Source organism: Tursiops truncatus, chromosome 16 (genome assembly GCF_011762595.2).
Source record: "Tursiops truncatus isolate mTurTru1 chromosome 16, mTurTru1.mat.Y, whole genome shotgun sequence".
In the NCBI taxonomy this organism is placed as follows: Eukaryota; Metazoa; Chordata; class Mammalia; order Artiodactyla; family Delphinidae; genus Tursiops; species Tursiops truncatus.
The window spans coordinates 5,008,568-5,034,223 of record NC_047049.1 but is presented as its reverse complement, the minus strand read 5'-3'; the positions used below and the strand labels follow the sequence as shown (position 1 = coordinate 5,034,223).

General features: G+C 41.8%; 1 protein-coding gene and 1 pseudogene across 1 annotated transcript in view; one reads left to right on the top strand and one right to left on the bottom strand.

The window, feature by feature from the left end:
* DOCK1 (dedicator of cytokinesis 1) overlaps window positions 1-25,656 on the top strand; it is a 517,745-nt gene that overhangs the window by 278,178 nt on the left and 213,911 nt on the right. The window lies entirely within an intron of this gene.
* Window positions 16,153-17,137, bottom strand: LOC109550636 (putative acidic leucine-rich nuclear phosphoprotein 32 family member C; annotated as a pseudogene).

Below are 25,656 nucleotides of genomic sequence, written 5' to 3'. Positions count from 1 at the left end.
CTGAGGTTCGTTCATTTTCTTTACTGTGTACTATTCCAGTGGTAGGAGCAGTTCACGACTGAGTTACCGCTTCTTCATGCTTGGATATATGGGTGGTATCAGGGCTTGTGCTGAGAACGGTGCCATTATGATCATTCATCTCACTAGCTCCAGGCACACCTGTGTGAAAGCTTCTCTAGGTTATGTACCTGGGGGTAGAGCATCTCTTTTAGGCAAATACACCCTTCGGCAAAGAGAATCCCCCATCCTTCTTAAGCTCTAAAAGTCTGTGCAGTAATCGTGAAACATAGACATAGACACTGTGATTCCTTCTCAGGCTAATCTTTATTCTCTTTTCCTAATCCAGACTAATATCTATGGGGTCGTATTTTTAAATGTACACGTTCCCCTTCTATGTGATGGGAACATATTGGTGGCCCGAAGCTGGGTATTCTCCCCTTCATCTCTCTTGAGCTTCCAGCTCCCCTGGGAGCCCAGGGCATTGAACCAAGACAATTTAGAACAGAAGCCTCAGCTCACTTCTCTACCCTGTTTATCTTGAGCTCCTGCTAGCAGGCACGGATAATGATGGATTGTGAACAAATAACTCTGCCTTGTGTTTTTAGACCCTGAAATAGACGAGATGGCTTTGATAATCCTCTTTGACTGATAGGCACTTTTTGTATCCAGATCTCATTCAGAAGCTTAAAATATGCTTCCACAAGGTTGATTTTAAGATAAATTATACAGAGCTAAAGAAAATAAAGGCAGAAAAACCCTACCTACACGTGGGATGATTTACGGACATTTTCAAAATAGTCAAAATCCAGGGTTTTTTTGTGTTTTTTTTTTTTGTAGCAAACACAAACAAAGAAACAAAAAAACCCAGAAGACAATAGCAAAAACATCTAAATAACATGAGCGTAGAGCAAGATTTCCCTTTTATTACCCTGTACCTTCAGCCTACAGGAACTGCACCTCTTCTATTCAAATGTGGCTCTGAATATTCATTTGTGTTTCTGCTGCTGAGTTATCCGACTGCACCTTTGCATCTGAAATGTAAACTCCTGGAGATATAGCTCCCCAGTAGTTGTATCTAGGCTGTGACAGGAGGATTGATTCACAGGGTTGGGCATAATAGAATCCCTGATACCTGGGGGTCAGTTGCGGAATTCATGAACGAAGTTGTTCTCTAGAAGGTGTGTGGTCTACCAGATCCTTGGGCTGCATTGGGGAAAACAAAGCACAAGAACCCCCCTTTGGAGTCACTTGTGGGCTATTGGAACCTGTTGGTCAAGATATTGTTTGTTGTATTGACTCTTTAAGCACCAAGTTTAGAAGTAGCTTCTGTGAGCTTTTCTACCAAACTCCACACAGAAGTAAATATTTGGTCAAAAATTTTAAAAAGTCCTTGGAACCAATCTGAAAGTGAATGATACAGACACAGTGGCAAGGACAAGCAGAAGAGAGATTGGTGCCTGTCTTTAGAAGCATTGCCAGCTTTTAAGGGAAGACCTCTTGCTACTTAGTGGAAACTTGCCACAGCAGTGGTGTTCTTTCAGAGAGAGCGCGGTACCCAGGAGGTGCCACCTGGGAGTATTTTTTTTTTTTGAAAATATTTATTAATTGTTGAAAGTATGGAGGACAAGACAGTGGAAATCCAAACCAAAGCTTAAATTGGCTAGATTCTTAAAATGTATATTTTGATTCCTAGAGTGTTTATTACGAAGTCAAAAGGTTGCCATTCATTTGGATTACATCTTCCTTTAAACAAAACTTTTTGTTTTTTAGGTTCTTTGACCTAAAATATGATACATTGTACTGATGTATTTAGGTGGTACTGGTAATTAGTCAGAGGCTATCCCCAGAAGTGTCTATTTTCAAATTATTTCAGTGCATAATGTTGGCATTTCTTCTTTAATCATTTCTTCTTTAAAGAAGAGTACCCGCCTGGGACAAATGACTATTTCCATGGGGATTAAAGTTAATATTTAATAAGAGAAAACATTTTACTTTTATGCTTTCTTAAATTTCAACAAGGGTATGATTTTGAAAAGTATCAAATGCCTTCATATATTTGTGACCAAAAAAAGTTATTTCCTTCTATATTCACTAAAATATCCCCATTATTTGGAAGTTGGCAGATTGCCTTCAAATAGTTTTTCGTTTTTTTTGTAATCGGACTATAGTTGATTTACAATGTTGTGTTAATTTCTGCTGTACAGCACAGTGATTCAGTTATACATATATATGTTCTTGATGACCATGCGTTACAGCCTCTGGGCCAGACAACCTCGCTGTTCCATTTGCTGGAAAAAGGAAGAGGCTCAAGCTGACTCTCATACTTGGGCAAAAGGCTGTTGCTAAGTTCATAATTTCTCCAATGCAATAATAATAATGTGCCTCACTCTCAAATGCTCGAGGGTTTTGCTGTCCGGGAAACACATGCACGTCCCCATCCTACGTTTCAGAAGTGATGCCTTTTCTCCTTACTTTTCAGTGTGGATGAAGTTTGCCAATTTGCTAATTTAACAAAAGATTCAGACCTGAGTAGGAAGTAGTTGCACCACACCTGTTACCCCCTGCTCTCCCTTCCGCGTGGATACGTGTCCTCTGCAGTGCAGATGTCCTGCAGGCACGGGCACCGTTTCCATCTGGTTGAGATCCTGCCTTGAGAGCAGGCCAGGACCCTTGCCTTTAGAAGTTTGCGTGTCTGTTGGTCGGTTAGCTCTGCTTTGCTAGGTGGCCCTGCAGGTGCTTTGCTAGGTGGCCCTGCAGGTGCTTTGCTAGGTGGCCCTGCAGGATATGGATGTTGGCAGGATAGCACTCTTTTTTCCTATTACTGTTCTTAGCATCCACCCATGTCCCCTACTGCTGCCTTGCAGGTGACATGACCATCCAATTTGAGCTCCTTGCACGGAGCTCATGCTTGGTAAATACGTTTAATCTGAGCCATCAGATGTGAGTGGTCTCGGTTTCCTTTTCCTTCACTCATTTCAAAATGCCTGTTTTTGTATGTCCCGCCTATAGTTCTCTCCTGGATTGGAGGCAAATGTGCCGTCTCTTTTTCAGAGCCCGTTCTGCGTGTGCCCGGTTTCTTTCCCTCAGCTTTTTAGCACTTGCTGCATACACTCTTCCATGTCCTCTTGCATCTCCCATCTCTGCATCTCCTCTCTCTTCTTGTTCTGTGCGTAGAACTCTCCTAGCCCCAGAAATGCTGCCGACCATGCCTGTTCATGCCAGGTCGTTAGAGTCTGTTCTGTTTTGTTCTTTTCACCATTTGGCAACTCCTAGAGAATATCTAGCTGTTGCCACCACCACTTCTAACTACCCATGTCCCCGCCTTCTCTCCCCTCCCTTCTGGAACTGTTCTGTCATGGAGTCCCTGACATCCTCTGATAACCACATCCCATGCCGATCAGACAGCCCTCATCCTCCTGAGCCTTTCCTGGGCATTTGAGTACCTCTTTCTTCCTGCTGATGGATAGACCAAAAGGACACATTGCCTAACCATTATTAGTTTCAGAACAACACTTGAGGGTAGAATTAAACACCCTAAATTTATACATGAATAAATTGATAGAAAGATTAAGTACTCTCCCTGGTTTACATTATTAATGAAAAAATCGGAATTCTTTCACAACGTGGTTGTTGTTTTTTTAATTTAAATATACTGTGATCCCTCATTTATGACCCTAATTTTAATTTATTTTACCTCCTTCAGCACTTTTAATCATTGTTTTTTTCTTTAATAAATTTATTTAGTTATATTTGGCTGCGTTGGGTCTTCATTGTGGTGCGTGGGCTTCTCATTGTGGTAGCTTTTCTTGTTGCAGAGCACAGTCTCAGTAGTTGTGGCACATGGGCTCAGTAGTTGTGGCTCATGGGCTCTAGATTGCAGGCTCAGTAGTTGTGGCGCACGGGCTTAGTTGCTCTGCGGCATGTGGCATCTTCCTGGACCAGGGCTCGAACCCTCGTCTCCTGCATGGGCACGCAGATTCTTAACCACTGCGTCACCAGGGAAGTCCTAATCATTGTTTTTTTATGACATCTTTTAGCGCAGCTGTCCTCATACTGTTGTCACCCTAATATTTTTCTTTCAACTTTTTTTGTTTCTTCTTATTATCTCCCTGCACAAACCTTGTTTTCTTTTTCTTTCTTTCTTTTTTCTTTCTTTTTTTCTTTTCTTTCTTTCTTTCTTTTTTTCTTTCTTTTTTATTGAGGTATAGTTGATTTACAATGTTGTGTTAATTTCTTCTGTACAGCAACGTGATTCAGTTATATGTATACATACATTCTTTTTGTAAATATTCTTTTCCATTATGGTTTATCATAGGATACTGAATGTAGTTCTCTGTGCTATACAGTAGGACCTGGTTGTTTATCCACTCCATATAATAATAGCTTACATCTGCTAACTCCAACGTCCCACTCCATCCCTACACCAACCCCCTCCCCCTTGGCAACCACAAGTCTGTTCTCTATGTCCACAAGTCTGTTTCTGTTTCGTAGATAGGTTCATTTGCATCATATTTTAGTTACCACATATAAGTGATATCATTACGGTATTTGTCTTTCTCTTTCTGACTTACTTCACTAAGTATGATAACCTCTAGTTGTATCCATGTTGCTGTTAAGTGGCATTATTTCATTTTTTTTTAATGGCTGAGTAGTATTACATTTTATATATATATATACACAGCACATCTGCTTTATCAGTTCATCTGTTGATGGACAGTTAGATAGTTTCCATGTTTGGGCTATTGTGAATAGTCCCTGCACAAATCTTGACCTCTCTGCAAACTTCTGTGTTCTGCGTCTGCACATCCCATCATTTGCTAGAGGTTGTTAATCTCCTACGACAGGCACTTCTCCCGTGTCATTGCTTTGTCTTCCTAACATCCATTTTTAGGTGTAAATTTTATCAACCAAATGAGTGTTCTTTATTTTTCTTTACTATTTTATAACTATGAAATATTTAAGTTATTTTTAGGGATAAGTAATGCTTCATGGACCATCTTTCTGCCAAAACATCTCTCTATTTAGGTTTATTTCCTTGGGATCAACTCCCACAAGCAATGTTGCTGAGTCAGAAGTATTTTCAAGGAGGACTTAAACGTGTCAATTTGGGAGATTGGATGAACAAAACAGAAAATCAAATTTAAAGCGCAAGCTTAAAAGCTAAAAATGAAATGCTATCTGCTAATCAGAAACAATCGAAGTGTCTATTTATGTGTTACTGTTCATTATGTTTGTAAGCAACATGTTGTCTTGATTCTAAGCCAATCATGGATCTCAGTAAATGGTCCGGAGCTTACATTTCTACGAGTATGTTTGAATTTCATCACTTTTCCTCTTGGCAATATTCCATTTTGCCAACTATTGAGATACCCAGTCCCACAGTGAGCACCCAGACTGGTCCTCATACTAAAGCAAGATTTTACTGGTAATAGAATTCTGGTTCATTAATTTTCTAAATGCTCTTGCCTGCTGCTGGAAAATTTTTGGCCTTCAGAACAACGTGTTCACAACTGTAGCCAGACAGAGGAATTTATAGAAGCCTTCGGTTGTCAGATGGGCAAGCTCTGCTAGGAATAATGGCTGGAGTCAGGCGAAGGTTTGAGCAGAATTTTAAGGGGAGGAATCATTGGTCGGGGAAATGGCCTCCCAGTTGCTGGTTGCAGCCATCACCTTTCCATCGTTGAGCCTGTATCAGGGGCAGGGGTTGGTGTTCTTGCACAGCTCATCCTATAGCTCTGATCTAGTCAAGGCCAAAGAGCAGTGATCACTGACCATCATTTCTCCTCTTCCCTCCAGCTGTTGTCTGGCCAGAGGGTAGTACAGGGGACAGTTGGAGGAGGTACTCATTCACTTGTCGCCATATTTATTAGGTGATTACCACATTCCCATGTTCTAAGTGCTAGGCGTTCAGTGCTGCACCCATCAGCCTTGTTCCCTGGCCTCAGAGGAGCTTTATTATAACACAGAGGGAGGGGGGAGGGGGAGAGAAAAGGTGAGGGTGGGGAAAAGTAAGACACATTCCAAAGTCAGGCATCTCCTGCCATTGTGCCAAGAACCCGCTCATGGGACACCTGCTGAGACCCTCTCCTTTCAATATAACTTGCCTTTGTCCCTGATTTCCAGCTTTAAGGGGATGAAAACTGGTCTTTTAATTGGATTCTGCACATTACTTCCTTGGAACTGGATAGTGTAAGCGGTTTAAGCAGTTTCATGCTGGGTGTTATTTCATTAGTGACACTGTGTTTGGATCATAGTTCTCATAAACTGATAGTATGCTAATTTTCCAGAAGCCAAAAGGATGAGAATCCTACTGTGTGTCTGTTGAGCATACTGTGCTTTGCCAGGAGGTTCTGAGCTCCTAGGGATTTCTCATTCTACTATATATAAAAAAAAAACAAAACAAAGATATGTCTTGAAAAGATTTCCAGTTAATAAATATTAAGTTCACTTACCAATTTCTCATCTGTTTGGAGATCCTCATGGAAATAATGGCAAAGCCATGCTTCAGACGTGTAATGCCAACATACTGGCAATGTGAGTGTGCTCACATATGCTTTCGCATGTTGAAGAACAAAGTTTTCTTGTATGTTGGTGCCACGTATCAGTGGGAAGAATGCCACATGGAAAATATTTTTATGAGATATTAAAAATTTTAGAATATAATTACTTTCATTAATCTAAAAGAACATCAAAATATTTGAATAGGGATTTCCTTTATAGAAATAGGAGCATACTTTGACGTAATGTGCAGTAGTACATGTGAGACGCACAATTGAAAATATTGTTGTGTCAAAGTAGAATCTGCTTTTTTTTTTTTGGTTCACTAATAGTAGAGCCAGGTAAATAACTTTGGTTCAAAATGGAATCATCAAGTCATAACATTTTGAACTGGAGGAACCTTTTTATTTTCTACTTTTTGGCTGGGGGTGGGGGAGGAATCTTCTTTAAATGAGAAAAACTGGTAACTTACTTAGCTTGCTGCCAATGACTCGGACAGGTAGCTTCTGGCCTCTGTCCCGTCTAATCTCCTGCCCACACCTGTGCTTATCAAACTTTTCTCACTCCACCAGCCAAGGATGATCTTGGCAATGATCCCCTACCGTTTGCACTGAGACAAAGCAGGGCTTTTGCAAAGTTCACATGTCTCTATACTCTCTGCACCGTTGATGCCCGTTGTCTCTGTCACGTTGAAATTCATGGTCCTTTCCTTATTTTTTCCTCCGATTTTGTGCTTTTATTTCCCAGTCAAAGGATAATCAGTTATTAAGCTCAAACTCCTAGATATTGTTTATTTAATTCTCCAGATTCAGAGTTGGGTCTGTGGATTTGCCCTAAGGTTTTCCTTTTAGGTTCAAGAAGATTGGGGGTAAAGAAGGAACTGTCAGTGCACTGTGGTTGGACTGGACTTGCTGAAATATACTCTGCAAGTCCTAACAAGTGTGAACATGTGGATTCATGATCTGTTCGAAGCAGCCCTAAAGAAGTAAAGGTTTTGGTTAAGCTCACTGCTCTTTGGGGGCTATGTACTTAGCTTTTGGCTAACTTCCTTATCTCCCATCATTCTACTCACTCACATCTTGGCCATTTTGTCTATAAAGGGGAGGGAGTACTAGGTCTTGTTGGAGCTAATTAATTTTTTTTCATTTAATTGTGATGAAATACACATAACTCAGAAGGTGCCACCTGACCTTCCTAAGTGTACAGTTCAATGGCACTAAGTACATTCACACTGTTATGCAACCATCATCACCATGCATCTGAAGAACTCTTTTCATCCTCGCAAACTGAAACTCTTATACCCATTAATCACTAACTCTCCCTTCTCCCCTCCTCCAGCCCCTGGTACCCTAGCACCCTTCTACTTTCTGTCTCTGTGGATTTTACTACTCTAGACAATCAGGGCTGGCTTTGAAAGCATTCCTTGGTGTGGAATCCCCTGGTCATCTTCTCAGCCCACTTGATTCCAGTGCTGAGTGAGACCCTGTCTTCCTTACCTTCTGTCCCATCTCTGTCCCAGCCCAACCTGCTCTGTGATACTGACCATGTCCCCAGCCTACACCAGTGGCAGATGTAGACCTACTCTTCCCATTTTGACTGTCGCTGATGCAGCCCCGTTCATTGTTCACACTGTCCCCTCCTTTACTGCGGGAGCTTCTCAAGCCTTGAGACTGTGTCTTCATATTTCTGTATCCTCAGCCTCTCCCACAGTCTCCGGCCCAGGGTATGGGTTTCAGAATGAATGCTAGGAGCATTAGGGATAAGTTACAGAACCAAAAATGTTCAAAGGTGTCATCTGGTTAAAGTTCCTTCCACTCCTGTGTCCTGGATTGATCTTCATTGTGTCTTCCTGGGTGAACGAGCAGCTGCCTTTCTCAGTTGATTTAAAGGTGCAGTGGTTTAAGGTTCGTCCAGAGGGCGTGATGAGAAGCTATACCCAGCAAGTGGTTTAATGCGCAGCTCTTGGAGTCACAGTGTCTTAGAAAGATGGTCTCTTGTGTGGAACGTGCACCTTATGGCTTATCCTTACTTTACTGAGTTTCCTTCGGTTATTTCCTTAATCTGATGTAGAGCTCAGTGCTTTTTCAATTAAAGACTCTTGAACTAAACCCTTGGGAGGACGGTCTACATCTTGTGAAGCTCAGCTTTTCTGTTTTTTTTTCTTTTTAGATGTTGGGGGTAGGAGTTTATTAATTAATTTATTATTTATTTTGGCTGTGTTGGGTCTTCGTTTCTGTGCGAGGGCTTTCTCTAGTTGCGGCGAGCGGGGGCCACTCTAAATCGCGGTGCGCGGGCGGGCCTCTCACTAGGCGGCCTCTCGTTGCAGAGCACAGGCTCCAGACGCGCAGGCTCAGTAATTGTGGCTCACAGACCCAGTTGCTCCGCGGCATGTGGGACCTTCCCAGACCAGGGCTCGAACCCGTGTCCCCTGCATTAGCAGGCAAATTCTCAACCACTGCGCCACCAGGGCAGCCCAGCTTTTCTGTTTTGAGGCCTCATTCGGAGGAGAGTGGAAAGCTGAACCGTGTGTAGCCCGGCCTGCTGGACAACAAAGTACTGTTATGCTGAGAGTGTTTGACAGACACTCTTTAATTCAGTGACATTGGATCAGGGAGATGCTGTTCTAATAGCATCAGTCAGTATTTTTGTCTTTGTCGTCTTTACCCATGGGTGTAGGGAGGGAAGTCGCTGTATCTGAGCTTCCAGGAGCAGCACAGAGGGGTACAGATGTCGCACTTCATACACGCTGATGTTTCCAGCATTTATTTTTTATCAAGATTTGTGCTTACAAATGGCTTGTTGAAAGTAATTGTGTAATTAGCTTAATAAATCACCTTTCTGTCATTGGTCTCTCCATATCTCCGTACACACACTCCCGGATCAGCAGTTTGCCTTTTTTCACCATAAGCTTTTATCAGTAGGGACTACGGACCAGCTGAGGTTTGCTTTCTGCTCCTTAGCTTATCAAAATGACTTGGAGACTCGCAAGAAAAATAAGATACTGATGTTTTCTTGGTATATGTTTATAGCTATGCTTTGGGCTCACATGCGCCTTCTTAAAAATTTATGTGTTTACTTTCTGTCCCTGGAAAACCAGGTTTTCTTGATAACCCATTAACTATTTTTTCAAAGCAATCTTTTTTAAAAAAATTATTTCCAATTTATTTATTTATTTTTGGCTGTGTTGGGTCTTCGTTGCTGTGCATGGGCTTTCTCTAGTTGCAGTGAAAGGGGGCTACTCTTTGTTGCGGTGCACGGGCTTCCCATTGCGGTGGCTTCTTTTGTTGCGGAGCACAGGCTCTAGGCACGTGGGCTTCAGTAGTTGTGGCACGCGGTCTTCAGTAGTTGTGGCTCTCAGGCTCTACAGCGCAGGCTCATGTGCTCCAGTTGCTCCGCGGCATGTGGGATCTTCCCAGACCAGGGCGGAAACCCGTGTCCCCTGCATTGGCAGGTGGATTCTTAACCACTGTGCCACCAGGGAAGTCCCATTAACTATTTAATAAGAAAAAATATCCTGTTTTAATTATATCCAAAGATAACTTTGGACTATTTTTTTTAGGCTGGAGAAGGACTATTAAGAAACACTTTTAAAATGTGTATACATTTTTCTTTTACCGTGGCTTAAGTTATTTGTAATAAAGAATTTCAAATAAAAATAAGTGAGAATTTAAAGCAGGAGTTTTGTGGAAGGGCAAAAAGGAGTGCATATGATAAAAAATTTGCTTAAACTCGAACTAGTAGAAAGTTAAAATACATTTTAATGAACTTGAATACGTTAACTGTGCTGTTGGAATAAGAAAAAGTTATATGTAACCGTTAAATTAGAAGTATCAGAAAAATTACTATGTATACTTTTGTAATCTATTTTTGAGTAAGTTCCTTTATGTACATAAAATCAGTGTTTACAAAATATATCCTGAAATTCACATTTTCCACCGATTAACTCTGTTCTCTCTCTGCCAGTAAATCTGAATTAGAGAGGTTTGGAATTCATATGTTGTTATGTGTCAGAAGTACACAAAGTAATGGATGGGAACAAGAATTGTAATTTGTTTGCAGGCCCCTTGTAACTGAATTTTCTAAGTACTGAATGGACTTTAAAAAATTTTTATAATTGAGTGTTTTATTGGAACGGAATGAGTTTTAGTCAAGCACAGCAGTTGCCCCACTTGCTGCATCAGTGCTACAGGCAAGAAGGGGGCGTGTCAGAGACCTCCCTGAAGAGGACAGGTGAGCCCGTGGTGCGCCCTCCGCTATGTGAATCTTGACATTTTCTCCGATCACCATTCTTTCCTTTTAGATCCCAGAGAAAGGGCACAACATAGGATGCAGCCAAGCCCGTCCTTCTCCTTGTTTATTCTGTTCACCATCTCATGTTGATCCAGACTGCCGGCAACCAAATGCAGGGCTTAATCAGTTTTGTCTAATTAACTACAATTAGATTGAAGGATTTCTCTCCAAGGAGTGAGGGTTGCTTTGGAAGAATGCAGAGAAGTTAGCCTTCTGAGTTCTAGCTGTTGGATACATAGCTTAGAAAATTACAAGTTGTTACAAAAGTATCTTTTCCACTATTTCACTCTGTAATTGCCAGGGAAGGATTTGCATTTCTGTACAAGCGTATGCAAAGAGAAAGCCAGATAAAACCTGTCAAACGTAAGAAGTAGTCAATACAATATGCTCCTTTCTAAGTGAGCACCAAAGTTGTTGATGTTTTGAAATTTTCCTAATAGGCAACTTTCTATCCCCATCATGTTGATCGTACTTGTGGACTGGAGTAGGATCTAATTGGCAAAGAGAATAACTATGTATAAGACACAGGAAACTTGCAGGCAAATAAAGTCGAGCATTGAGATCCCTGCCCTGTCTTTGCTTCTATCTTACTTTCTGCCTCTCTGACCAGTTCCCATAAAGGGGCCTGTTGGGCTCCCAGCTCCCAGGCTCCTGGGACCTTCACCATTGTGATTAGGGAGCATCTCTGCCTGGACTGAATTTCTCCCACTTCTCTCCCCAGTTCCACTGGGCTGGGTGCCCCTGTTCCATTCCCCCCCAGCACCCGTGTCACCCCATCTTGACCCTGCCACGCTAATACAACTGCTCTTTAATGGGTCTTTTCTCACCAGACACCGGGGCAGGCACCTGTGGCTTATCTCCATTCATATTCCAAGCCCCAGCACAGGACCTGACCTGTAGCAAGTAGTGATGCATGTGTGTGTTGATGAGTGAGTGGATGATTCCGAGGTCCTAGTGTACAGTCAGCTCCCCCATGTGGCCATTCTTGACCCCTCCCACTCACCAGGTAGCTCTCGATTGCTCTCTGAAGAACACACCTGTAATCAGTTGCCCTGCCTGTCCTCTCCTTTATCTGCTGCAATTGGCTCAGTCTGTCCTTGTTGCTCCAGAGCTGCTGTCCTGGACACCCTCTCTTCGGGGTCAGGGCAGCACGAATATACTTGCTAGGTGAAGACACCTGGCCATCATAAGAGCTTCCCAGGGCAGGGGGAAGGTGATTGAGACTTGTAACTCTCTGCCAGTGTGGGCCTCCCTCAGCTGCAGCACGGTTGGCGACCGTTTGTAACCAACGCATTTTACAAGCGGTGTTCCTAAGGCCTCCGTTCTGTATCCTCAGACATGCCCTGAGCACCCACCTGATGGGCAGAAAGCAGACGAGAAATGGATGTGAGGTGGGCTCTGTCGTCCTCTGCCGGCTTCATCCTGAGCCGTCCGCCAGCAGCCCTTTACCTGAAATGCCTGGCTGCAGCGGACGCTCTGGACACTTTCCCCCGATCCTGGTTCCCCCGGAAATTACCCTGCTCTTCCTGGGCTGGAAATGCTGCCCTCTGGTTGGAAAAGGCTTACTTCATGGCCAGTTATAAAGGGCAGGTCCTGTGTAGAAAGGGGCGGGGCCGTAGTGACGCCCAAGCCTTCCTCCTGTTCTCAGGGTTCCAGGCAGTGAGAATCTCACGCTTCCTTCCATGCTGGCAGAATCAGGATGAGCCTCCTTTGATTTGTGACTCTCCCATTGGGGCGCTGATGGTGAGGTTTCATTGCGGCTCAGACACAGTCAGATCTGGAAGCCAAATCTCGGGGTGACTTTCAGGCTGGGCTGAGCATGGGTCCCTAGCAATCCCCCTCAGCTCCCTCCGAGTTACATGCGACAAGGTAGGACTTTTTGAGCCTTGCATAAACGTGCTGTATTGGACGTTCCTGAGCTCTGACTGGTCTCTTCCCCATTACCTTTATAACCCTCAGCTTGAATTTTACTGCCTACCCTATAACTGATACTTGTTAGTAACCGAGTAGATTTTCCATCTGGTAAAATCATGAAAGTATTAGAAATTTGAAGGTGATTTTATTCTTTTTATTTTTTTGACTTTATAGAAATTTATTTCATAGCAATTATGCCAAAGTAAGGACTTATCAAATACACAAGAAATGTGAACCATATAAATACCTCATTATCCTAACAAGACTCTAATTATATCAAAATTTTCTCAGAATTTTATTGAAGCCATTAGCATCTCAAAATAATAAATAAATATGTTCTTTTCTCTGTCAGATTATAACGATCTCCTTGATCACACATATTTCTTTGTATGTTATTGAATTTATCTGTTCTTTCAAAGTAAACTTTTTTTTAAATGGTGATACACACATGCTGGGTTAATAATGTCCTTTGGGCTTCAACACACTCTCCTCTGCATTCTGTGTTCTATGACGATAATTTTAATATTTCAAAACGAGCCACATTTGCCCTCGCCTGTTTTTCGTACGAATGGATTTTGCTCACAGGTTGTAGAGGGAAGGGGAGTTGAATCATCTGGCTGTAGATGAGGAGACCCTCCAGAAAGGTGTGCCTGAGTCTCGGGAATGTGCCCGGGTCCCCGGGTGGTTGGAAGACTCTTTCTCTCTCATCTGTGGGGCGGGGAGCAGCACGGTGCACTTGGCGGAATGTTCTCTCAAACGCTATACAAAGCCTGTGAGCAAAATGAGGTTTTCTGCTTCCTCATTTTTGCTGGATTACGTGGCTGCATTGTGATCGCTTGGTGGCTACCATCGCACTCTTGTTTGGTTTTTGCCTTTGCCCTGTGTTTTGATGGAGGCTTACAATGACGTGATGTGACCCAGGTGAAGCTTTGCGTGGGATGGAAGCCACGGGCTGCACCTGTGCACACCTATTACTGCCCAGTAAACAGACTCACAGACCGTGTCTTACAACAGGGCCCTGGGCTTTTACTCCATGTACAAAAGTGCACAAATTTTCTAGCATATCAGGTTGTCGTTATCAATGCAACGCCCGTTAAATGACCAGGCCAGCTTTGCTTTAAGACTCACCTGTCAATTCTTTTTTTCCAGGACACAGTGTTTAAATTTGCTTTGAATATGATAACCCAGAGAGAGAGCTCTCTTTAGAGAAAAGGTAGATGGCGAATCCCCAAGGTAGTTTCTTACATTCAGATGCGTTCACAGCAAACCCCACCACAGAGACATTGTGCTAACTAACGTGAATTCAGTACTATTAGATACCAAAAAAATTCTGGTAGTATTGTCAGCGTCTCAGAACATACGTTTCAAGTTGATTGTAAAAAATACTTTGGTACATGAATTTCTTTAGAAAAGTGTTACTTAGCAGTAGGTTTAGGGATCTTTAAAAAGACTAAAGAAATTGATAACTTCATTAGAAGTACATTGTTTTTAATGATATTATTAATCTGTCCTTATTTCCAATTATGGCCTTTGCTGGACTGAATAATTTCCCTTTTATTTGTTTATATAAGGCCTTTTTTCACTTTAATTTTTTTTTTTTTTTTAATGACAACATCATGGGCGTTCAGTCTGCTTCGTCAAAGGATTTATTGCTCTTTTCTTGGCATTAGAGCTTGGTTGGTGAGTGAAACGGTGATCCCTGCCCTCTTGGAGTCTATATTCTAGTGGGGAGAGTTGATCAACAACAATTCTAATAGGTAGGTAGATTACGTGAATGTGTGTGAAGGTAACTCCTGCAGGAGGAGGTGGTGTGAGAGGATGGGGTGTGCTGGGGCCTGAGCGGGGGTCCCACTTTAAATGGGGTGCAGCAGCAGCAGTGCTGGGGAAGCAGGCCTTGGAGCCACGTGCTGGAAGAAGGGGCTGGGAGTAAGGTGGTCTTCTTGGGGAGGAGCCTTCATCACAGGACACAGGCAGGGCAGCCTCTTGAGGGGAGAAGCTGGGCAAGTTCTGAGACCCCATGGAGACTGTGACTGAAGCCATGAGGTTACATTAGCTTCTAGGGCTGCCATAACAAAAGCCACAGAGTGGGTGGCTTAAACAACCAAAATTCATTCCTTATCGTTCTAGAGGCCCAGAAGTCCACTATCAAGGTGTCCTGCTGAGTTGGTTTCTTCGGAAGTCTCTCTCCTTGGCTAGTAGATGGTCGTCTTCTTGCATCTTCACGTGGCCCTTCTTCTGTGTGTGTCCTAATCTCCTCTTCGTTAAGGAATACCAGTAATATTGAATGAGGGCCACCTTAATGACCTTATTTTACCTTAATTGTCTCTTGAAAGACCTCATCTTCAAATACATTTACATTCTGAGGCTCTGGGGGGTTAGGACTTCAACATATGAATTTGCAGGGGAGGGGGGACAAAGTTCAGCTCATATCAGAGATGGAGTCAGGGGTATTTTGTGGAGAGGCGGGCAGCTCATGGATGGCCTTGTAGGCCCATTCGTTGGTCGACATTAGAAATTATCATTTGTGATAATGGTTTTATCCACAATAATGGTGCTTTCCTTTCCAGAATTCCCATGTAGTTGTGTGAAGTTTCCAATTCTTTCCAACAAATACCTCCTGTTGACCGTGCTTCTCTTTAACTGATCAGTCTAGAATTCTGCTTGTTGCCCCTTCATGACCCCAAAACAGCTGATTTAAATTCAAAACTAGTGGGCTTCATTATCCCGTGTACTTCTTGTTGAGGCAGGAGCTAGGATCACTACATTTTGCACTTTTAACTGTGTAGCCAGAGAATGAGCTTGTGAAAAACATACTCAATTTTGCAAACAAGGAGTGATTCTGGAAAGTAATTAAAATTCGTCATTATAGTGCGATCTGTGGATTTACCTTCCACTACATGCTGTTAAGATCTTGTCTGATCAAGATTAATAAAAAAAAAAATCTGGGCTGAAGATCTGTTGAAGAGTGGCTCCCAATGTAGATCATCTCAGTGTGACCTGCGATTAGAGGTTTGGGTTCAGGTGAAGGGAAACCAGTGTGATTTGTGACGCTTCCTTTCTTTCTTTCTTTTAAACGTTCAGATTTTATTTACAAAGCTTCTTTGTTGTACAGAACGTAAAAATGCTGTTACAATCTCAGTGTAACTGGCAGCCATGGACGGTCGACTCACAAATCACAGCTATCCACGCTACAGCAAGTCTTACACAAAAACCTAACAACGCTTATAATTTTGTTGAGGTGAAGTCCCCAAGCTTGGTGGTGGATTCCTAAGAGGGACTAAATGGAGGACGGTGGAATGTCACAGAAACTGTTCTTTGGCTCTTTGGGTGGGTTGGTGTCCTGGGGTTTGTGATCACAGCTACCTTTTTTTTTTTCTTAAACAGCTACGAAATCCCTGTGAGCAGTCCAGCCAATACTGAACAGTTCTTTTTTGCAGGTTATTTGGGGTCTCAATCATCTTTGCCTTCATCGTGTTTCTCTCTTCCTCTTTTCACCTTTCCCGATTTCTTCCTCCTCATCTTCATCGTCATCTTTTTAAAATAAATTTATTTATTTATTTTTGGCTGTGTTGGGTCTTTGTTTCTGTGCGAGGACTTTCTCTAGTTGCGGCGAGTGGGGGCCGCTCTTCATCGCGGCGCGCGGGCCTCTCGCTGTCTCGGCCTCTCTTTTTGCGGAGCACAGGCTCCGGACGCGCAGGCTCAGCAGCCATGGCTCACGGGCCCAGCCGCTCCGCAGCATGTGGGATCCTCCCGGACCGGACGGAGCACGAACCCGTGTACCCTGCATTGGCCGGCGGACTCCCAACCACTGCGCCTCCAGGGAAGCCCCCGTCTTCATCTTCATCAGCTTCTCCATCATATCCGAATTCTTCCTCCCCACTGACTTCGTCTTCATCCTCCCCTTCTACGTCTTCGTCTTCATCTTCATCCTCTTCTTCACCCACACCATCCACCTCGGCATCTGAGTCAGGGGCTTCACTGTCTTCTCGGTCATAGCCAACCAGGTAGGTGAGCTGGGGCGGGAACTTGAAGACACTCTCTCCGAAGTCAGTCAGGTTAGTAACCTCACGGTTAAACAGATCCAGGCTCTTCAGACATTCCAGCTTTTTCAAAGGTTCCAGGGTGCTGATATCTTTCAGTTTATTTCCACTTAAGTTTAGATGTGTAAGATTTGGAAGTTTCTCTGCTAACATATCCAGATCTCCCAAGATTCAATTGTCACTGAGCTCAAGCTTTTTCAATTTAGGTAGTTGGGGAGATTTGAAACTGAAATCAAGCCTACGTTAATTAAACTGAGGAACTCTAAGTTCACACATTCAGCCGTTAAGCCCTCAATTTTCCCATCATTTGATGTGCAATCGTCCAGGACAAGTTCTTGAACAGCTGCCGGGGTGCAGCTCCTCAGCTCCAGGTGGATCGTCCTCTTCACGTCCATGTTTCTCTCCCCACCCCCCCACCCCGGGTCTTCAAACTTAACTTTCCGCGGCAGGGTCGGGGGACGGGGGAGAGGCGTCCTAGCCTGCGCAGAGAGGGCTGTCGGAAGGGGTCTGAGCGGTCCCGGGCGGTGGGTGGTGTGCGGCGTGCCGGCAGGCGAGCGGAGCCCCTGGAGCTGGAGCCGGTGCCTCCTTTTTATTTTTATGCGTGAGTCAGGTACCTGAAATGTCTGTGATTGTCATGTTAAAACATTAATCTTCGAAATAGGTGAATTTGGTTTAAAGAGATTAATCTTAAGAAAACAGTGTTTTATATTCCCTAATTAAAACTGTGGTGGTCACCATTATGATTGGTAATTACAAGACACAGCTCTAAATTTTGAGAAGAGTAGGGGAATGGCTTCTTCTAGTATTTTCATTAAGTCTGTGTAGGAATAGATAGACGTGAATAATGTGTACATAACTCTGGGTACTCGCTGTATATTTTGATGGATATCCCGTTGAATATTTTTCTCAACATCTTGGAAGGGGTTTTGGTTTTGTCTTGTTTTTGCAGAATGTGATGTGACAGTATCTACAGTGTATACTTGCCAGGTGCCTGATGATACCTCAGAGCAAGTACCAGAGGGTCTCCTTAAGATACTAAGGAGCTTTAAACAAGAGCTTCACTTGTCAGGGTTGAGTGAAGCTCTTGTTTAAGTTTAGCTGACAGTGAGCTCCCTGTCAACACACTCTGGCCAATAGAATGTGAGTTTCATGAGGGCTTCTGAAACAGTGCCTAACACAGTGTGCCTCTGTAAATGTTTGTTAGACGATGCCCTTCCTAGGAAATGGGATTTATGAAGAAATGTCCCTCTTCTAAGTTTTGTTTTATTATAGCTTGGCCTTACATATTTATTTTGGGGGGTGGTACCTTTCTTGCCCCCTTAGTAAAATTTAACAGCATCCCTATGTGCTCTTTTTTTTTTTTTTTCTTTTTGCAGTACGCGGGCCTCTCACTGTTGTGGCCTCTCCCTCTGCGGAGCACAGGCTCCGGACGCGCAGGCTCAGCGGCCATGGCTCACAGGCCCAGCCGCTCCGCGGCATGTGGGATCCTCCCGGACCGGGGCACGAACCCGCGTCCCCTGCATCGGCAGGCGGACTCTCAACCACTGCGCCACCAGGGAAGCCCCCTGTGTGCTCTTTTGATGCGTAATTCTACTGCTGGATCTTTTTGCCCTTCAATATAAAACTCTTATATTTTAGTAATATCCATAATCCTTTTTGTTTTATCTTCACATATTTTGTCAGAGATGATCTCTAGGTTAGGAATTTTCCTTAACATCTTAAGGTCTATCTTAAGCCAATATCCAGGAGACTAGATATTAAATATTCTCACCACCCATAAAAATGGCAATTACGGGACATGACAGGTGTGTTAGCTAACCATAAGTTGTGATTGTGTTGCAGTATATAAATGTATGAAATCAACACATTGTATGCCTTAAACTGTGTCAATTAAATCTCAATTAAAAAAATAAAAATAACACATTAGACCCTAAAGGCATGCATGCCCATTAAAATCTCTAAAAACAACCCCAAAGATGCTGGCTCTTATTACAACTTGCCATCATCTTGGTGGTGAGGACCTGTGTAGTAGGTCCAGAAACAGAAATACAGTTGATAGCGATTGGAAAGGACAACACAAAATTGTTGACAGATGTTGGCTTGGTCTGTTTTAACATCTCTCCCCAGGCCCCCCTCCACACCCCCCTCATAACAAAGACTACAGGGAGTGATGACAGATTTCTGCAAGTTGACAGTCAATGGTTTTCCCAAGTATACAAATAAAAATATAGAGAAAAATTTAAAGCTTTTTGGAGAAAAAGCTCTCCTCCCACTAGGAACAATAATACAAGAGCCGTTTAAGATCCATATGATGAAAATCACAAAATATTCCTGAATGGCATCAAAAGAGACTTGAACAAACGGAGAGACACTGGGTGCGTGTAATTGAGAAGGCTGCTATCATAAGCCTTCTCAATGAATTTAAAAATTCAGTGCCACCTCAATTTCAATTCCAGTGGGACTTGTTTCACGCTCAGTAATGTGGTTCTAAAGTTCATGCGAAAGAATAGATTGGCATGGACACTCAGGGAAATGTGAAAACCAAGGGTAGTGATGTAGGACTTGTACTACAGATAACAAACCATTTGAAAGCTAAAGCTACAGTAACTGAGGTATGATCCAATGTTCATTAAAAGTAGTCTCTTTCTATATATGTGAGAGCAAGAATGAATCCACCAGAATATCAATATTAGTTGCATATCATCTTACGGGGATTTTATGATTTTCAAATTTTCTTCTTTATATATATATATTTCTTCTTCTTTTTACTGTGTGATCATATATATATATCTATGATCATACAGTAAAATTCACCCTTTTTAGTTCTGAATTTTGATGGATATATACAGTTGTGTAATCACCACCAAATACAAAGTTAGAGGATTGTGATATGCCTAAAAAAGTCCCCCCTCATCATTCCCCTCTGGAGTCAAGCGTCTCCCCTTTGTCACTGTAGTTTTGGGTTTCTAGAATGTCACATAAATGAATTGATACACTGTGTCGCCTTTTGTGTTGACGTCTTTCAGTTAGCACAGTTTTTTTTTTTCTTTGAAACAAAAGAAACCCTTGGTGTTTGAGAACGATGCACATTTATTTATTCAGTAGTAGGTCCATTGTATTGCGCAGTACTATTCCGTCACATGGATTTACCACGGTCTGTTGATCCACTTACTAGGTAATAGACATGTAAGGTGTCTCCATGTTTGGCAATTAAGACTAAGACTGTCTATAAATATTTGTATAGAGGTCTTTGTGTGGATGTATGTTTTCATTTCTCTTGGGTAAATACCTAGAAGCAGGAAGGTTGGGTCCTGCCAAACCTTTTCCAAAATGTCTGTATCCTTTTGCCTTCAGACCAGCAACATAGGAGAATGTCTGTTCTGCAACTTCCTGCTTTTTTTTTTTTTTTTTAAACTTTAGCCATTCTAATAGGTGTGTAGTGGTATCTCACTGTGGTTTTAATTTGCATTTTCCTAATTATTAGTGACACTGAACATGGTTTCATGTCTGTCTCGGCCATTTGTATCTCCTTTTAAGTGAAATGTCTCTTTAAATTTTTTTGCCAGTTTTTCGATTTGGTTGGTTGTTAATTGAGTTTTCAGAATTCTTTATATATTCTGGATACAAGCCCTTTGTCTAAGATGTGTTTTGCAAATATTTTCTCCAGTTCTGCAGTCTACCTTTTCACCTTCTTTTCAATGTCTTTCAAAGAGCAAAGTTTTTGATTTTGAAGTTCTTTTGGTCATTTTTTTCTTTTATGTTTCATGCTTTTTGTATCCCAGGAAGTATATGCCAAATCCAAGGTCAGAAGGGTTTTCCTTGTGTTTTCTTCTAGAAGTTCTGCTGTTTTGGGGGTTTTGCATTTATGTCTATGTTACATTTTGTGTTGATTTTTGTATATGAGGCAGGGTGAGGATCAATTCTCTCTCCCCACCCCCTGCCTTTTTGTTTGGGACTTTTCATATGTGTCTAATTGTACCATTTGAAAATACCACTTGTTGAAAAGATTATACTTTTTCATTGAATTTTCTTGACACCTTTGTTGAAAATCTGTTAACCATATGTGTGCAGTCAGGTTTTTTCATCTATAGGCCTTTTTCACCAGTACCGCACAGTCTTAATATCTGTAGTTTTATAGTCAATCGTAAAAGCAGGTAGTGTGTGTCCTTTTACATTTTTCAAGATTTCTTTGGCTGTTTCACATTATTTGCTTTTCCACTTAAAGTTTAGAATCAGATTGTTAATTTCTACAATAACCTCCTGCTGACTGTAGCTCACTTGGCATCCTAACTATATTGATTCTTCCAAAGCATGAACATAATATGTATCTCCAGTTTTTTTAGGTATTCTTTGACTCTGTTTTGAACGTTTTGTGACTTTAGCGTACAAATTTCGTGACTTGTAAAGTGTTCTTGTGTGTTTTATCTGTCATCATCACCACCAGCACCATTATAGCCATCATTTGCGTATGTACCCAGACACTGGGCCCAGGCCAGTGGGCTTGGCCAGTGTCCCATAATCTGGAGCTGTCTGCTGCTCCCTCTCCCGTCCCCTCCCCCTTCTTCCCTTTCTTCCCCCTCCTCCTCCGTCTTCCTTTTTTTTTTTAAACTTTGGTCCGAGGGCTGTTTCTTGCTCTTCTCATCTTCTAATTGTGTATTGGCCAGGTGGCTTAAACTCTCTCTATACTCTTATCTGTAAAAAGGAGTTAATATCCTCTATACACCCCCTGAAAAAAGCTAGGGTAAGGATGTTTTCCTCAAAAAGTTATTCCTCATGATTTAACATTTTTGGCATAAAATACTACCTCAGCGATAATGTGTCCTTCACATTCCATCGAACCGGGGGGCACAGCTGTAATGAGGAAGAGTGTGTGGGGGGGTGAGTTTCAGATTGAGTATCTTCATCCCCAAGGACCTTTGACCTAATAGTTTCAACCCCCATTGAGGATCCTTGCTGGAATCAACCATTGCTTTAGGAGCTGAAACTGGTGATTTCCTAATTTTTTTGTCCCATCTACATTGTTTCGTCTGTAAGAAAAGAGCCTTACCTTTGCCTCTCTGGCCACGTGCCTCACCAATCCCCTTGCTCATGTATCAACATAGACTCAAGGACTTTCCATGTGTTGTAATCCATTGCTCTCCTTGTTCATTGTGACACTCGGGTGTCGCAGGTGTCCCACTGTGGCCAGGATAGCCTCTTCCAGCATCCTCCTCATCCTGCCTTGGTCCCAGGCCCCCTGTGTGTGCTCCTTCTGGGCGGTGCTGTGTCTACTCACCTGACCAAGCCCCGGAACTCCATGCTTTCAACACAGCACCCACTCTTTGTGAGTTGAGCGTTGCACCTGTTAATACTCTGCAACATTTTGAATCTTTTCATCATTTTGGCCTTATCCCCACACTTTCTTATGGATATTCCAAGTGGCTCCATCTCCTCCGAATCTTGGGGACCTTCGATTTCCTCAGGACTGTGGTGAAGGGAGATGAGATGGGCGTGAAGCCCCAGTGGGGTGTGCTTCATACTTGCAGTGTTTTCTTACACACCTGCTCGACAGGTACATTGCTCTGCAAAATTTCTCTTGGGTACCCCCCAGATTGAGTCCCACTTCCCCATAGTAGGAAATTTTGAAAATAAACCTCAAGGCACTTAGAGCCTAAATCACTTTGGGTGCTTACGCAGTCGTAAGCAGACGAGCTATGGGTGATGTGATGTGTGGCGTCTGAGCCTGTATCTGCGCACAGTAGATGTATTTATGTATGTATAAGTCACTATTTCCCAAGAAATAATATCTTATAAACGAGATCATCCCTGTTTCTTTTATATAATAATCTCATATTCCCAAATATATTTTATTCTCCTTAAAGATTCATTAATTTTTTTAACCCTTGGTATGTGACGTAGTTTTCTCCTCACTGACTCATGTAACCAATATAAATAATATTGAGGGACAGCATCCATTTATGATTCATATAGAGGAATTTCATTTCATCCAGTAAAGAGTTTCAACTTTAATCTATAACTGTGATGGTAAGAGTGTCCTTTATGGACAGAAGTCAATTTAAAAAATGCGGAGAGCATTGATCCTCCTTCAGAGGCAAAATTTTATTAAGACTCAGTTACTCTTGTTTCTGTTACAGTGTATTTACAGTTACTATATATCATGGGAGAACATTTGAAAAATCTGATTATTTTAAATTATCTGATTTTCTGAGTTTATGAAAATAAATATAAAATTTTCTGCTATACTCCGACTTACGCTAGCAACAAATGAATTCTATCAAGAAGTTGTATACAAAGTATATATTCCTCATTATTACATAAAGTATAAATTGTATACATAAAATTTGACTGTGATTTATTTTCATCCCTTATAACAAATGTGAATATGTGTTTAATTTATTATATTGAATAAGCAGCAAATGTTGTTATGATTAATACAAGATCCAGATAGTCCCTTTTGGTATATTCGTCCTATAAACATCTTCTTACAATTACTGCCACTGTAAAATGGAAAATGATTTTGTTTTTAAAATTAGATTTCTTTCTTTATAGTGTCTGCAATGATATGAAATACTGGCATTCAATTAAAATTTAAGATTCAGGTTTAATTTTGTTGCTAGTAGTTGTAAAAGAGCTAATAGATGACATTAGTTTCTCAACTCTACTATTTTTAATTTTGTATAGCTTCTTTTTACAGTCATCCCTCACTCCGTGGTCCTTTATATTGATAAAATAAGGGATCGCAATATTTTGGAAACTAAATAAGTGAAAATTAACTGTACTTTGGATAAAGGATTCATGGGACTGAATTTATCTTTAAATGAGAAAGGGAACAAAAGACAGCCCTCAATTTCGCCATGGATTGTATTTCTGGGAAAGATGTACCAAGTTCAAATTATGTGAGTGAATATTTATTTTTCCAAGAACCTCAGTGTTAACAATAGTACCCGATTCAGCCGTTTTGTTGTATCTTATGCTTAAGCACATATTTACTTAACAAGACGTGAAATACTCTGCAAGGTACAGCAGTGACTTTTGCCTTCTGATGTTTTTCACGTGGGGCACTGTCTTCTTACCTTCATTTTACACCGTTGTTCTATCTGCATTATCATTTCTTCCTTGTAACCCCCATCCTAAAAGGGTTAAGTAATTTCCTATGATGGGAAAACACAGAAGTGAAGAAATCAAAGCAAAGGTGAAGAAAACTGTCTTGTATCTATTTCACAAATCTAAAGAGAAAGAACAATTTCACAAGGATCATAGAATTTGGAAGGAGTTTTCCAAGCAGGTTATTATTGTTTTAAATCAGAATAGTATATTACTTGGTTTACAAGGACAGATCGTTTGACTTGCCCTGAGAATTAGCTGCCCCTTCACCGGCCCCTCCATGAGCAATTCCCGATCCACACCTGCAACTCTTTTTGCTTTTCATTTGTTCTTGAATGTTTGAGATTCATTGTTCTATCCGTAGTGTTCCAAAATCTCACAAGTATGAGTCTGGATCGTGCTTGACACACAGTGGGCCCTTTCATTTTGTGCATGCATGACACTTTAGAAAAATTATCTTACATCTCTTAATTAATTTAAGTTTTATTTAAAATTTTTGACAGCTTCATTGAGATCTAATTTATATGCCATAAAATTCATCTATTTAATGTGAACGATTTAAGGGTTTTAACTGTACGCACAGAGTTGTTTAACCATCACCATGATCAATTTTAGAATACTGTCATCATCCTCAAAGGAAATCTGTATGCAATAGCAGTCACTCCCCATTTCCGCCCAAACCTCCAGCCCTTGGCAATCACAAGTCTAACTTTCTGCTTTTGTAGGTTTGCCTATCCTGGACATTTTCTAGAAATAGAATTATGCAAAATATGATCATCTGTGATTGGTTTGTCAATTTCTGCAAAGCAGCCAGCTGGAATTTTGATAGGGATTGGGTTGAATCTGTACCTCAATTTAGAGAGTATAGCCATGTTAACAATATTAAGTCTTCTCATCCATGAACGTGGGATATCTTTCTATTAATTTAGGTCCTCTTTTATTCCTTTAACGCTACCTTCTAGTTTTCAGGGACCAAGTTAAATTTATTCTTAAGTATTTTTTCGATACTTTTGTCAGTGGAATTTTTTTTCTCTCTCTCTGTGTCTTCTTGTTCTACTTTTGGAGGATTTCATTAGTTTTTTATCCCGACGCTTCTATTAAAATGTTTATTTTTGCTAATACAGCTGAAATATTCCAGAATCATTTCTTTGTCTTTGTCCCTTTTTTTCTTTTTATAACATCATGTTCTTGTTTTATGGATATAATCTCCTATCTACCTGAGGAAAATAATGATCGTTCTTTGAATTTTCTTATGTTTTCTAAATTTTCTTTCATTCCTCTGGCTTCTGTTTTTGTTTGTTCAGGTCTCCTTTATTAACGCTTGGTTGACTTTTCTCACAGAGCTTGGAGGCTGCTGGGCTTCACTGCATGGCAAACCACTGTGGGCTGGGCTCTCACGCTGTCAGAATCTCCATGGGAAGTTAGTGGGTATGCTCTTGTGCTGGTCAGTTTCTCCAAAGAGGATTCTTCCAGTCTCCTGTTCCAGTTTGCTGTGGGGCTAAGCCTGGTGGAGGGGCTGAGCCTTGCTGCTTTGCTGGGAGCTGAGCCGAGCAGAGTGGGGAGTTTACAGTGATTGGCTTCTTTTTTCTTTTATTTAATTTATTTCTTTTTGGCTGTGTTGGGTCTTTGTTGCTGCGCATGGGCCTTCTCTAGTTGTGGCGAGCAGGGGCTACTCTTCGTTGCGGTGCATGGGCTTCTCATTGCGGTGGTTTCGCTTGTTGTGGAGCATGGGCTCTAGGCACGTGGGCTCACTAGTTGTGTTTCACAGGCTCTAGAGCACAGTGTCAGTAGTTGTGGCGCGCGGGCTTAG